Source organism: Oryzias latipes, chromosome 12 (genome assembly GCF_002234675.1).
Source record: "Oryzias latipes chromosome 12, ASM223467v1".
Taxonomy (NCBI): Eukaryota; Metazoa; Chordata; class Actinopteri; order Beloniformes; family Adrianichthyidae; genus Oryzias; species Oryzias latipes.
The window spans coordinates 13,616,206-13,627,723 of record NC_019870.2 but is presented as its reverse complement, the minus strand read 5'-3'; positions in this window follow the sequence as shown (position 1 = coordinate 13,627,723).

Below are 11,518 nucleotides of genomic sequence, written 5' to 3'. Positions count from 1 at the left end.
GGAACGTATCAAACACACGTGTTGTGCTAAATTTATTATATTCAATATTTTTTTATTTCATGACACAAGTAAAAGCCAAATGAAACGTTGTTCCATCATTGTCACTTGCTTAAATTTAGGGTGTATGCAAACTGAAAAAGTTTGTCAAGCGAGTCCGCTTAATTTGGTCCAGATTGAGTCCTGAACCTGAAGTCTGTATTCAGACTGCCTTCAAGCAGACATTTCTGTTTCCAGTCAAAGCTTGTAAACAAAACCACGTGACTAAAGATCTCTTCACCCATTGGTAAAAAATTATGAGGTCAGGCCAAATCAACGAAAGAAAGAATAATGGAAGTCTTCCACTTTGCAATCATTGTCAGGATAGTTCAGTCTTTCAAACAGTATATTTGTCCAGTCTGAACACATCCTTAAAAGGATTTTTCTGATTTTTTTTATTTTTGCTGTTGTTTTATAATACATAAATCATACATCTTATCAAAACAAAACTCAAAAATTGGGATTTCAACAATGGGGAAAGTGAATCATTGAATCCCTACCAAATGGTATTAGTTGTATACTTCTGTAACAGTTTTCTGCCTTGCTTTAAGCCCCAAAGTGCTTTACAGTCACAGTCCTGTTCACCTTTGCGCACACACACATTAACACATCACACACTGGTGGTGGCTTCACTGCCATGCAAGGAGCCAACCTGTAACCATCAGGAGCAACGCACTGCTCAGTTTCTTGCCCGAGGACACTTTGACACATGAGTTGGTAAGTTGGGAACAGACTGATCTACCTCTACACCACAGCCCCCAACAACTGAATTCAACAGTGACAGTAATTTTGCCAAGAGGTTTCTATTGCTACACTAAATCATGTTTTTGATAGGGATGTCTTTTATTGTTATGTGAAGTAAATGCTATATTCATTCTTGAGAGACTATGAAAGATGCCAATCAAACTTATCATAAACAGAAGTCTTCAACCCCATCAGGAATATCGTGAACAGACCAAAAAGATGTTTTGGGCTGACTGGAAGATCTCCCCAGAGTTTACAGTGAAGATGAACTGAGATGAGTCACTTTTAGGAGCGGAGAGCACAGCTGGAGTGCTGTGGAAGATAAGAATTTATAATGCCAGCTGAAGGAATGCAAGAGGAAAAAATGTGAAACTCAATGCGCATATGTGATAGACTGACAGGAAGTTGCAGCAAGTTAGGATTGGACCTTCACTAGACTTCAGAGCATGAAGGCCTCTAAAAATGAAAAACAAGGGAGCGTGTTTCCACACAACACTTCTGTTTAGACGAGAATCTGCTGACAGAAATGGAAATGTGACTCAAGGGTTTTACATAAAATGGCTGAAAAGCACGCCTTCTGTAAAATTAACTGAAATCTTTAACGACGTTCAGACTCTGTGCATCCAGAGAATACAGCGGGATCTTAGTATTGTTTATTGGGATCAGACATCGAAGCACAATTGGTCCTTCTCACTCCAATTCCACCACATCACATACAAATAAATAGCCATTTATATTGCTCCCATTGGAAGTATGATATTGAAGAGGTGGAAAATTAGGCAAAGAATCCAATCTGAGTTTTATGTCATGCTGGTACGAAGGCGAAAATACAATAAAAGGTCTGGAGTGTTTCTCTCTCTGTGCTTTTTCCTCACATGCTTCCAGACTGTTTCTTCCAGCAGGACCTTGGTATTGAACATGAAGGTCCCCTCTGAGCTGTTTTCAACCTGTCAGCCTGGTTTAACGTCTACTGGGGGAACAGCGGCCATGTTTTACTGATTGCTGGATTAAAGGAGTCCGAGGCTGGAAATGGCTTCGACATTCTGTCCTGCAGAAACCACGATGACAGCTGTGTTGCTTGGGTGTCACTGATTATGTATTTATGACTTGTGATGCATTAGCTTGCTGACACGAGAAGCCACAAGTAAGAACAATAGAATTAAATATCTCGTTTAAAAAAAAAAAGTATTTGGATTTTTTTTTTACCAGCAATAACACTTGGACCAGTTACACGTTTCAAGTATAGGTGACATAAAGCAGCTAGGGGAAGACCCAAACTCAGCTATCATCCAACTCAGCAGCTTTTCAAAAGCAGTAATTGCCTTTTACTCATCATTTTTGCCTCCCGCTCACTTTACAGCTTCCCTCGCTTAGTGTTGCTGTCGTGTTGCTATAAAACAGGACACATTAAACATGTGCTCTGCAATTTTAACAGGGCATTCATTGTGTCATCTAAAAGTCACATATATCACCAAGGAGCTGGGAGAGGATTACAAGAAGTCTGAAAACCATGTCATTGTGGTATTTTACCCCAAGTGACCGAACTCAAGTCAAGTACAGAAATAAGATACGGCTGTGTATAAATACAAGTACCATACATCAAGACGCTCGAGTGGTCACCATAAAATCTCTCAAGAGATTGCAGAGGTGTCAGGGGCATTTGGAGAAATATAAACAGCCCTGACAATAATACCTCTCAGAAATTCTCTTCTGTTACAAATTTATGAGGAATCCAGGTATGAATCATAAAACTGGGTTTAGGAATTATATAAAAACAAGAACAAACAAGGTCAGAAGGGTATAATTGGAAAGTAAAAGTGTTTTCATTGAAAAAAAGAGATGGGTTTTGTATAAACTTCAAAAAGAGTCTGGCATGCACAGATCTACAGCATCCCGCCTTTTCTTGAATTCAAACATTTTTGACATATTTATGATGTTTCGAGATAACTTAAACATTACACATGAAAATAATATGCATATACAAACAAAAACACAGATCAAATTAAGTTTTCTTTATATAAACACAATTATTGTTCCTTTCTTGAACCCCTGACACTTTTTCTGGACACAAATGTGTGTCATGTTTGAGTCCTGAATGATGAGGTAAAACCTTTTTAGGTTGAGTAGGTATGAAAGCCCCTGTCACAGTAATCGCAAGGAGCTTAACAAGCTCACTAAAACAGAAATATAAACATTAAAAAATGATTAGGAATGTTTTTTTATTGCATGATATTACAGAAGCAAACATTTAGGGTTTGATGTTCCCAAATCAAGAGCACAGAATTGCATGTGTACAATAGATTGCAGCTACCATTTAATTATGATTTGGCAGTGATTTACTGAGACAGATTGTGCAAAGGATAACAGCCATAGTATTCTAAGGAGAATGTAGCTAGCTCTATCGCTTGTGCAGGTGAACTTTTTGCAATGGAGAGAAGAGAATGAGTGAATAAAATGTAAGGCTTCTGCAGCCCTCAATGCATTATTTAAAAGTTCTATGGTGGGTTTTCTGTAGAAGGACAGAGGTAGGTATGGAGGAGAGAAAAACTGTGCAAAGGAAATGTCCAAATAAAACTCTGACAATATTAACAAAGGTGGGAACTGGTTCCATATCAGCTCCTTCCTCATAGAAAAGCACAAAGATTAACATGCTGGATTTGTCAATCTATTTCTCAACAATCCTATTTTCTGGCATTCAAAAAGTATTCACACCAAAAGAAATGATGCGTTCTTTGTAGCTGTTGTGAACATCTCCTAAAGGAAAACATCTGCTGAAACGATTATTGCAGCTGTTTTTGCACAAAGTACTATCTTTTTGTATCTGTCTCTCAGATTTGTAAATCCCAAAAAAGTGATGAAAAAAAAAATCACCACACATGTTGGGATAATCACGAATTAAAAACAAACTAGAAGGAGCTGCATTACCAGAAGAAAACGCAGGATTGAATGATATATTGCTGAATGAAAATGAAACCTAAAGGGTAAAAAATGGCAAAAAATAAAGAAAGAATTTATCAAAGTTGACCATAAATAAATTGAAAATAGCACAATAACAAAAAATATGTTTTTGTGAAAAATGCCAGCGCCGGGTATTGAACCAGTTAAGAGGCAAGAAATGGTGGAAGATACTATAATGAAGAAATAAGAAACAGGAAAACAATGGGTTGAAGGCTTTGTAGCATTCATTGAATGCTATAAACACGTGAGACAGGTGAGACACACAGAGAGGTTTCAATCACCAAAGTGCAGGCCGCTGTGACAGCTCAACAGGATCAACAGATGAATGGGCGGAGTCACAGCCAGCCTGCACAGAGACCCAAGAAAATGCAAGTGTTGGAACGAAAGAAAAGAAACAAACAAGCAAATCATAACAGTTACTTTTCATAGATTACATTGTAGATTAATCGATTTGCCTGTGCTTCACCCAGTTTTTTTTAGAAGAATATTGTATATTTTTAAGGGCGCTCATGCAAAATGTTTTTTTCTTGTTTAACATGATGAAATTTGGTTGACAAATCACCTAGATCTCAGTTCTATTGTTTAGGTTGTTCAAGTTTGCACCAATTGTTAGGAACTCAGTCAACAAAAAGGTTAAAAATGATAGAGAAATGAAGACATTTCATAATTGCAAACATATAAGTTTTGCAGGGATATCTTTCTTAGATCGATCGTTCAAAAACTACCTGCAGTTTAGTGTCATGCCCCCTCCTCCCGGCCTCCTCTTTGGCTTAATGAAGTTGGCTGCTTGGCTGAAGTCTTGGTATTGTTTGAGCTTCAACCCTTGCATTTTAAGCAGCTTAATTACTTCAGTAATGATGACACTGTGCTCATTACCAAGAGAATCCAGGATTCGATATTTTTTTTATTCAAAGTTTAAAATTAAATTAAATTAAATCTGTTTTACACGCTCTATATGCACAGTAATGTCCCTACAGACTTTAACAGCAATTCTCAGCCTGCCACAGACTTAACAACATTACACTAAGCTTAACAAAGATGTGAATAGAATTGGATTATCCTATTTGAAAAGATAACTAAATTTAAACCTTTTTTTATAGCCCTGTGGCAAAATTAAACAATAAACACACAGATATACATTCCCCTTTCCACCTCCGCAAGTTGATTCTCATCCATGCTCCAGGACTGGAAGCTTATATATATACATATACGTACATTTATATAAACACATATGGAAAGACAGAGAGTTTGGTTTATCAAATTTAGCCCACTACAGGTTCCAAAATTCTCAAGAAAGCCAGAGAAAGTCTTAAGAGGGGCTCAGCAATTGATGTTCTCATTACATTTTAATACCCCACTTGTCTATGTAATGATAAAAATATTCAATAAGCACAAATTTTGTGCTCCTCTGGTTCTCATTTGGCCCTCATGGGATGCAGGAAGGAATAAATTACAGTACAATTGGTCATGAGGACGCATGATAAATATTTCATCAGGATGTGAGAGGATTGTCACAATTGCTGTTAATGACAAAGTGGGCCATCTGCCACAGCAACAGGTAATTTAAAGGATCCATCACAATCTGGTGTCACAGGCAGGAACATACAAAGATGCAGCAGTGCTGCCGACAGGCTGCAGACAATAGCCCGATGATAAAAGCCAGCAAGTTTTCATTCTGAGCTCACTCGGTTCCTCCACTCTCCTTCAGCACAACCAGGGTGAAATAAAAATGACACATTTATTCACAAACCGCATATTTTCATGCCATATTAATATGTCATACAGAAAGGTGACATTGCGGCCCCTCCCATGGAGGTCAGTGCATGAAACTCTTGTATAAATAATGAACTGGAGTCTGGTACTAACTGACAGCAATGGCTAATTAGCAGCTGGGAAGTCAGAGCAGGTGCATTATTATCAATTTGTACAATGAGTTCACATTTTATCAACATATTGAGGAATTTGTGCACATTCCTGCCCGGTCACTCCACTTTTCACCTGCAGCATTTGGAGAAAGATGCTGCCAGAAGATTGAAGAAATAGAAAGATAAATGAATGAGATTATAATGGGGGGAAAAAAACATTTGGGCCTCTAAAGATTTCCCAATCTCTTGAAGGGGCTTTGGTCTTGGAAGAGAAGTAAAGCAATTTTTCATGCAGACACAGCAGCAGTAATCATTATGAAATGTGTCCTGTGCACAAAGATGCAAACAGCTTTCCTGTCAGTTGGTGAAATTTACAAGCAAACAAACATGGAAAGAAATAAACAAACATCCAAAGCCGCTCTGTGTTTCTACTACGTACTGAGAAAACACTACAGTGTTAAGGAGTACTCATCAAACAAGCAAAACCCATGAGGTTTGCACAAAAAAAATAAGGTGATCCATCCGTATGAATTAAACATTGTTTGTTTTATAGTTTTGATACAAAAAGGGATTTTCACCAAGGTGTCAAGTGTTAGTGCTTGATTTTAATTTGTTTTTGGACAAAATCGGCTTGAGGGGGGCTTGTTCTCCCTCATTTTTGCTTGAAAAATACAATTTATGTATTCTAATTATAAAAACAGTTGCAGGTACATTTCCCCCCTGCAAGATTTGACAAGATTTATTTTATTTTATATAAAATTGAGAAACTGGAAGAGGTATTTTGACAATATCCTTTTGTTTGTTTGTTTGTTTGAAATCTGTAACTGAGCAGGGAAAGAATATCCCAGGTAATATTTTACATGATTATAAAGATTGACCTACTGAAGGGTTTCAGTTTTAATAGTTTTTTCAGATAAAACTTTAAATATGTCTCCCATATAAACATTTATGGCAAAAACAGGAACTCATCCGCCATTTACATTTTTTTAATGATTAAACACCATAATTTTTATAAGCCAGATATTTAATCAATATCACAAAATGAGTATTTGATATAGGGGATGTGGTGTGTGGAACTTCTTCCTGGATCATTAGTTTTACAGATTTGATTTGCTATGTTGAGTGAAAAATGCTCTAGTTTGTTTTCTTTTAAAATGAAAAAGTTAATTTCACTGCAATAAATATGAAAATACTTAAAACTTATTTTGTAAAAATAAATTTTACTGAAACCCTTCTCTTTAAATTTTCAGACGAGGAAAAATTACAAGATGGGGACAGTTGTGTCTGCATGCTCGTGTTCTAAATGGGCTAAAAACAATAGATTTAAATACTTATGATGGCAATTTGTGGGTGTCAAACTCGATCCCAGATCGATCCCACTGAGACCATATGTGGAATTTACAAGTGGGGCCATCAAGGATTCTGTAGAAGAACCCATATGGGCCTGGCACTAAAGCACTGGCTAACAAGTAAGTCAGAAGCCAAAAACGATGTGTAAAGTTCTCTACAACAGACGATGGTTTCACAAGAAAACATGCAAAAAGAATTCACACTTTAGACTTTTAAATCTGCTATAAATTATGTATGAGACTGTACACTTCAATGCTAATTAAATGTTATTTTTAAAAGGATATATCTTTGAGTCATACTGTTTAATTCATTTTTATAGACTCCTGATTTTGTACTTTTGTGTCAATTTCTCACATTTTGCACAACTGTTATTACAGTTTTGTTGCCTGTCTGTATTTTCTTCTGTTAAAAATGCTCTCCAACAGTTCACCATCCACTTCCTGTTCTTGTCTGCATTTGGGACCTGCTCAGAATGAAATCTAACAAAAAAATACAGCCAGAAACATGAATCCAGCACGTTAAACTGTGAACATTTTGGCTGGTGGTTTGCCAACCCTTGAGCCGACACATTTTTTCTGCCAGACCCAAAATGCCCCAGGGGGAGTCCAGCTCCCGGCTTTTTTGGTTTTCTATCATCCTGCTCCAAATCTTCTGGCTTTTACTTTTATTTTTTATTTCTAGGACAAGGTGGAGGTGAATTTGTAACCGTCAAGCTCAAAGCAAGCCTGCCACCATTTATGTGGAACAAGGACTGTTAAAAACAGGTCTTTGTTCACCAAAAGATGTTTTATTTTAGAATCAAACTCACCAAAACCTGCACATCTTCAACCTTTATCATAATGTAGAGGTGAAAAGTTTAATAAGGAAAAGCATTTTGTGAAAGACAAACACATTGGAGTGTATGGGTAAGTAATTTTTTTAAAAAGCACTCATTAATTGTCAAGTCTGCCAAATGCACCACAAATAATCCTGTGTTTCACCGCCGTCTGTTGGCAGGCAGCCGCTCTACTCACTAAGCTCCCGCCACCCCCAAGGAATGACTGAGAACAAGTCTGCGGAGTTCAGGGATCTCCCCGAGCCTATGCTGACTGTTTCCATCTTGACTTCCTGGACGTTAGCCAGCAGTGGTTTCCGTATCTCTCCTGCTGCTTTCAGGTCTGCTGCCTCTGCCGACAACCCATAGCTCATACTGGACATTTCATTTGAGGAAGAAAAGCTGTCATGTGAGGAGCTTCTCATGTAAGCCCAAGCCTGAGGTGGAGTTGATTTTTCTCTCTTTCCCCCTCAGAGGCAGAAATTTGCATTTTTGGTTTCAGTGGTATAAAAATCCACCCGTACAGACAGGGAATTCCATCTGCCAGACCTTTCCAGAGGTGCACGGGGAAAAAAATCAATTTTGTTTCCAGGTTTAGTTTCTTCTCATTTGAGAGAAACATTTGCGACTGAAATTCATTTCTTGAAAATAGCTATGTCCTGTGTCTATCTCTGCCGTGATATAGTGTAGGCATTGTCAAACGGGAGCAACAGTCTTTCCTTTTTCAAACAAAGCCCTTCTCTTTTTCTGTCTGTGCAGAGTCAGTGGGCAGCTCAGGTGCAGCAGAGGGAGACAATCCTTTCACATTCGGGGGGGCGGGAAGACCTGCCACCTCCATAAAATCCTTGAAGAACCAACCAGTGGAACCAAATTCAGCTCTTGCTCCCCCTTGCATTCCACACACAACACACTTATCTGGTGTGAACCAGGGCAGAAAGATACTAACCCACAGGATTCATGAGGATTCACTTTTCAGCATTGTTCATATGGGCACACCACATTGAAAAGTCACAGTCTTTCATAGACTGGATGTTTCGGGTGTGTGTGCTATACTTTTTGTGTGCTACACAAACAAATAACTGCTGCAGATTTCTCCAGCTGCTTGTTTATTTCTTCCCAAGACAAAGATTTTTGTCAGGAGTAAATTCAGATTTCCCCCTGAGATCCATTTCCAGTTAGGCAGCTGTGGATTCTGCAAACTGTTTTCTTGTGAGGATTATTAAAGTTGTTTTGATTTCCTTTTCCACTTGTGAATTTTGAACATCAACAGAAACATTCCTGACATTGATATCAGGCATTTTTTAACGGCCAGTATCCTGATGGGAACCGAGAAAACACCCAATACAATCAGAAAAATGTTTTGCAATCAGCCACATATTCATAACACAAAAACAAACAAATGAAAAAGCTGGAGTTTGTGATAATAGTTAAGATAAACCAAGTTTATTAAAATTCATACATAGAGTAATTCAAATGGATTTTACAGGAAAAAAAGAAACATGACATAAACACAAATACAACAGTACAATTTGAATCATAATTAAAATCACTTTAAAACAAGAATACAATAAAAGAAAGTGCAACAAGCTGAGGATAGGACTGATGTGGTCGTACTTCTGCTTTCGGTGAGGAGCTGAACAGCAGGGATTTGGATGCACTGCAGCTGCCTTACAGCACTTTCTCTGAACCAATCAGCAGACGGTTCCAGTAATCTGCTGGAGATACATGCATAAATGTCTCCATGTCTTGTTTCAACTGCATACTTGCCACTCTGGTTATATTTTTGAGACAGTAAAATGATGATAACGATATCATTTCTAACGTTGACTTGTTGAGAAAGACACTAAACATGACTATGAGCTTCTTTACCGTTTCTATGGTTTAAAGGTTATCTTAGGCTTGCGTGTTTTTAGCCACAAACCAGTCATTCTGCACCCACCGTGATCTGATGGATGCAGCAAGAACGTCCACAGGTTCATATACACCTGCTGTGAAGGAAATTTATATCTAAGTTTCCTCTGTCTTTGGTAGGGTATGATGTTGCTGTGTAACATCTATAGCCTAAAAGAAGCAAATACAGATTGAATAAAAGATGTCCCAAGATAGACTCTTGGGGTACCCCACAGCTCAAGCCCATTGCCAACCGCAATACTGTACGTTTTGTTCTGAAAATAGGACTTAAACCAGTGAAGAGTAGTAACAAGTGATGCCAAATCAGAGTTCTGGTCCTTTTTATTTATTTTTTTTTTTTAGAAAAGAGTTGTAGTTTTAATTTATGTAATGGGAAAAGCCCTCTGTTGGTGTTGTGTTTGGTGATTGATCTGCCATACTTATAACCAGACATTTTACTAAACAAAGTGAAAAAAAGAGAAAACAAACAAAAAACTGACTACAGAATTCATTGGTTTTCTCATCAAATTAAGAGAAGTTAGTAGAAAAAGGGAAATTACTGGAAGATCCAACCCAAACACTGTGAGTTATGGCAATCGTCCGTCTACAGAGCAACAAAAGAATTCCATTATTTGGGGGCTAAACTGAACTGTTCCCACAAATCAAAAATGACTGTTAGAAAGAAAAAAGAAAAAACAATAGCTGAGTTTAAAAACAAAACACATTTACAACTTTAATCCCTCTTCATTTACAAGAATTGTAAAATCTGCACATGGATTTGTTTTTCTTTACTGCCATTTCTTTCAAAGCCTATTTGATGTTAGTTTTTGTAAAGAAACTGGATTTTCTAGAAAGGTCTGTATTGTAATAGTTCGTAACCCCGTCAGTTTCTTGCACACAGAAATAATGAATAATGACTCAGAGACAAAACTTTTCTTTTGTGGAGGTTTTACTTTGTACAAACACGAAAGGGACAGGCAGATGAACATGGTGCATTCAAAGTCCGAACAACGGGGTTCAGAAAAAGGCCTGGCATATATACCTTGCATTTGCATATTCAGAACCTCATTCGATGGATCATGGTGTGAAAAACCCACCCACAGACTGTTGCAGGCTAGATGCTCGAAGGTCAGAGCACCTAAAGTGTCAGATCTCTCTGAGGTTATCACAGACATTTGCCAGAACGCATACACCAGAACACACAAAGATGAAAAGGGAGGATGTTAAAGGAATGTTTGCGAGACAATAGTCTTGATTGTGCTTTGTTTGGAGTGTAATATAATTTTGAGATGATAATACATAGTGAATCGAAGTTAAGCCATTAATGTGATAAAAGGTAAAAGTTAGTTTAATAAAATGTAAAGGGAGTTTCTAACTATTCTGTTTCTAATCACTCCTAACAGTATTCATCCTTACTTAAAATTTTCATCAATTTCACTCTTGTTCAGCCCCAGTAAAACATTTATATATAAAAAAAAAACTTCAATCTTGCTATTGGAATAGAGATTAATTGATTTACTACTCTTTCAGTTGTGTGTCATCCAAAGGATACTGCTGCTTAAATATGCCAAAGAGAGAAGAGTAGTTTTGACTTTCATGGATACACATTGTAAGTGTAATGAGCGTTTGGAAAAGCACAAAACAAGTGCAATTCATTATTATTATTGTTATTTAATCAAATAAAAAAACAAAATGAAATTATGATCCCAAAGAATAAGAAACAAATGGTAAAGATTTAGATTTTCAAACCGCTGGAAAGAGATTCAGGACACAATGTCAAGGAAAAACAAAAAAAAAAAAGTAATTTCAGAGTCCAGTGAAAAAAAGCTTTAGTGCAGGTCTGGGGGTGAAGTGTGTATGA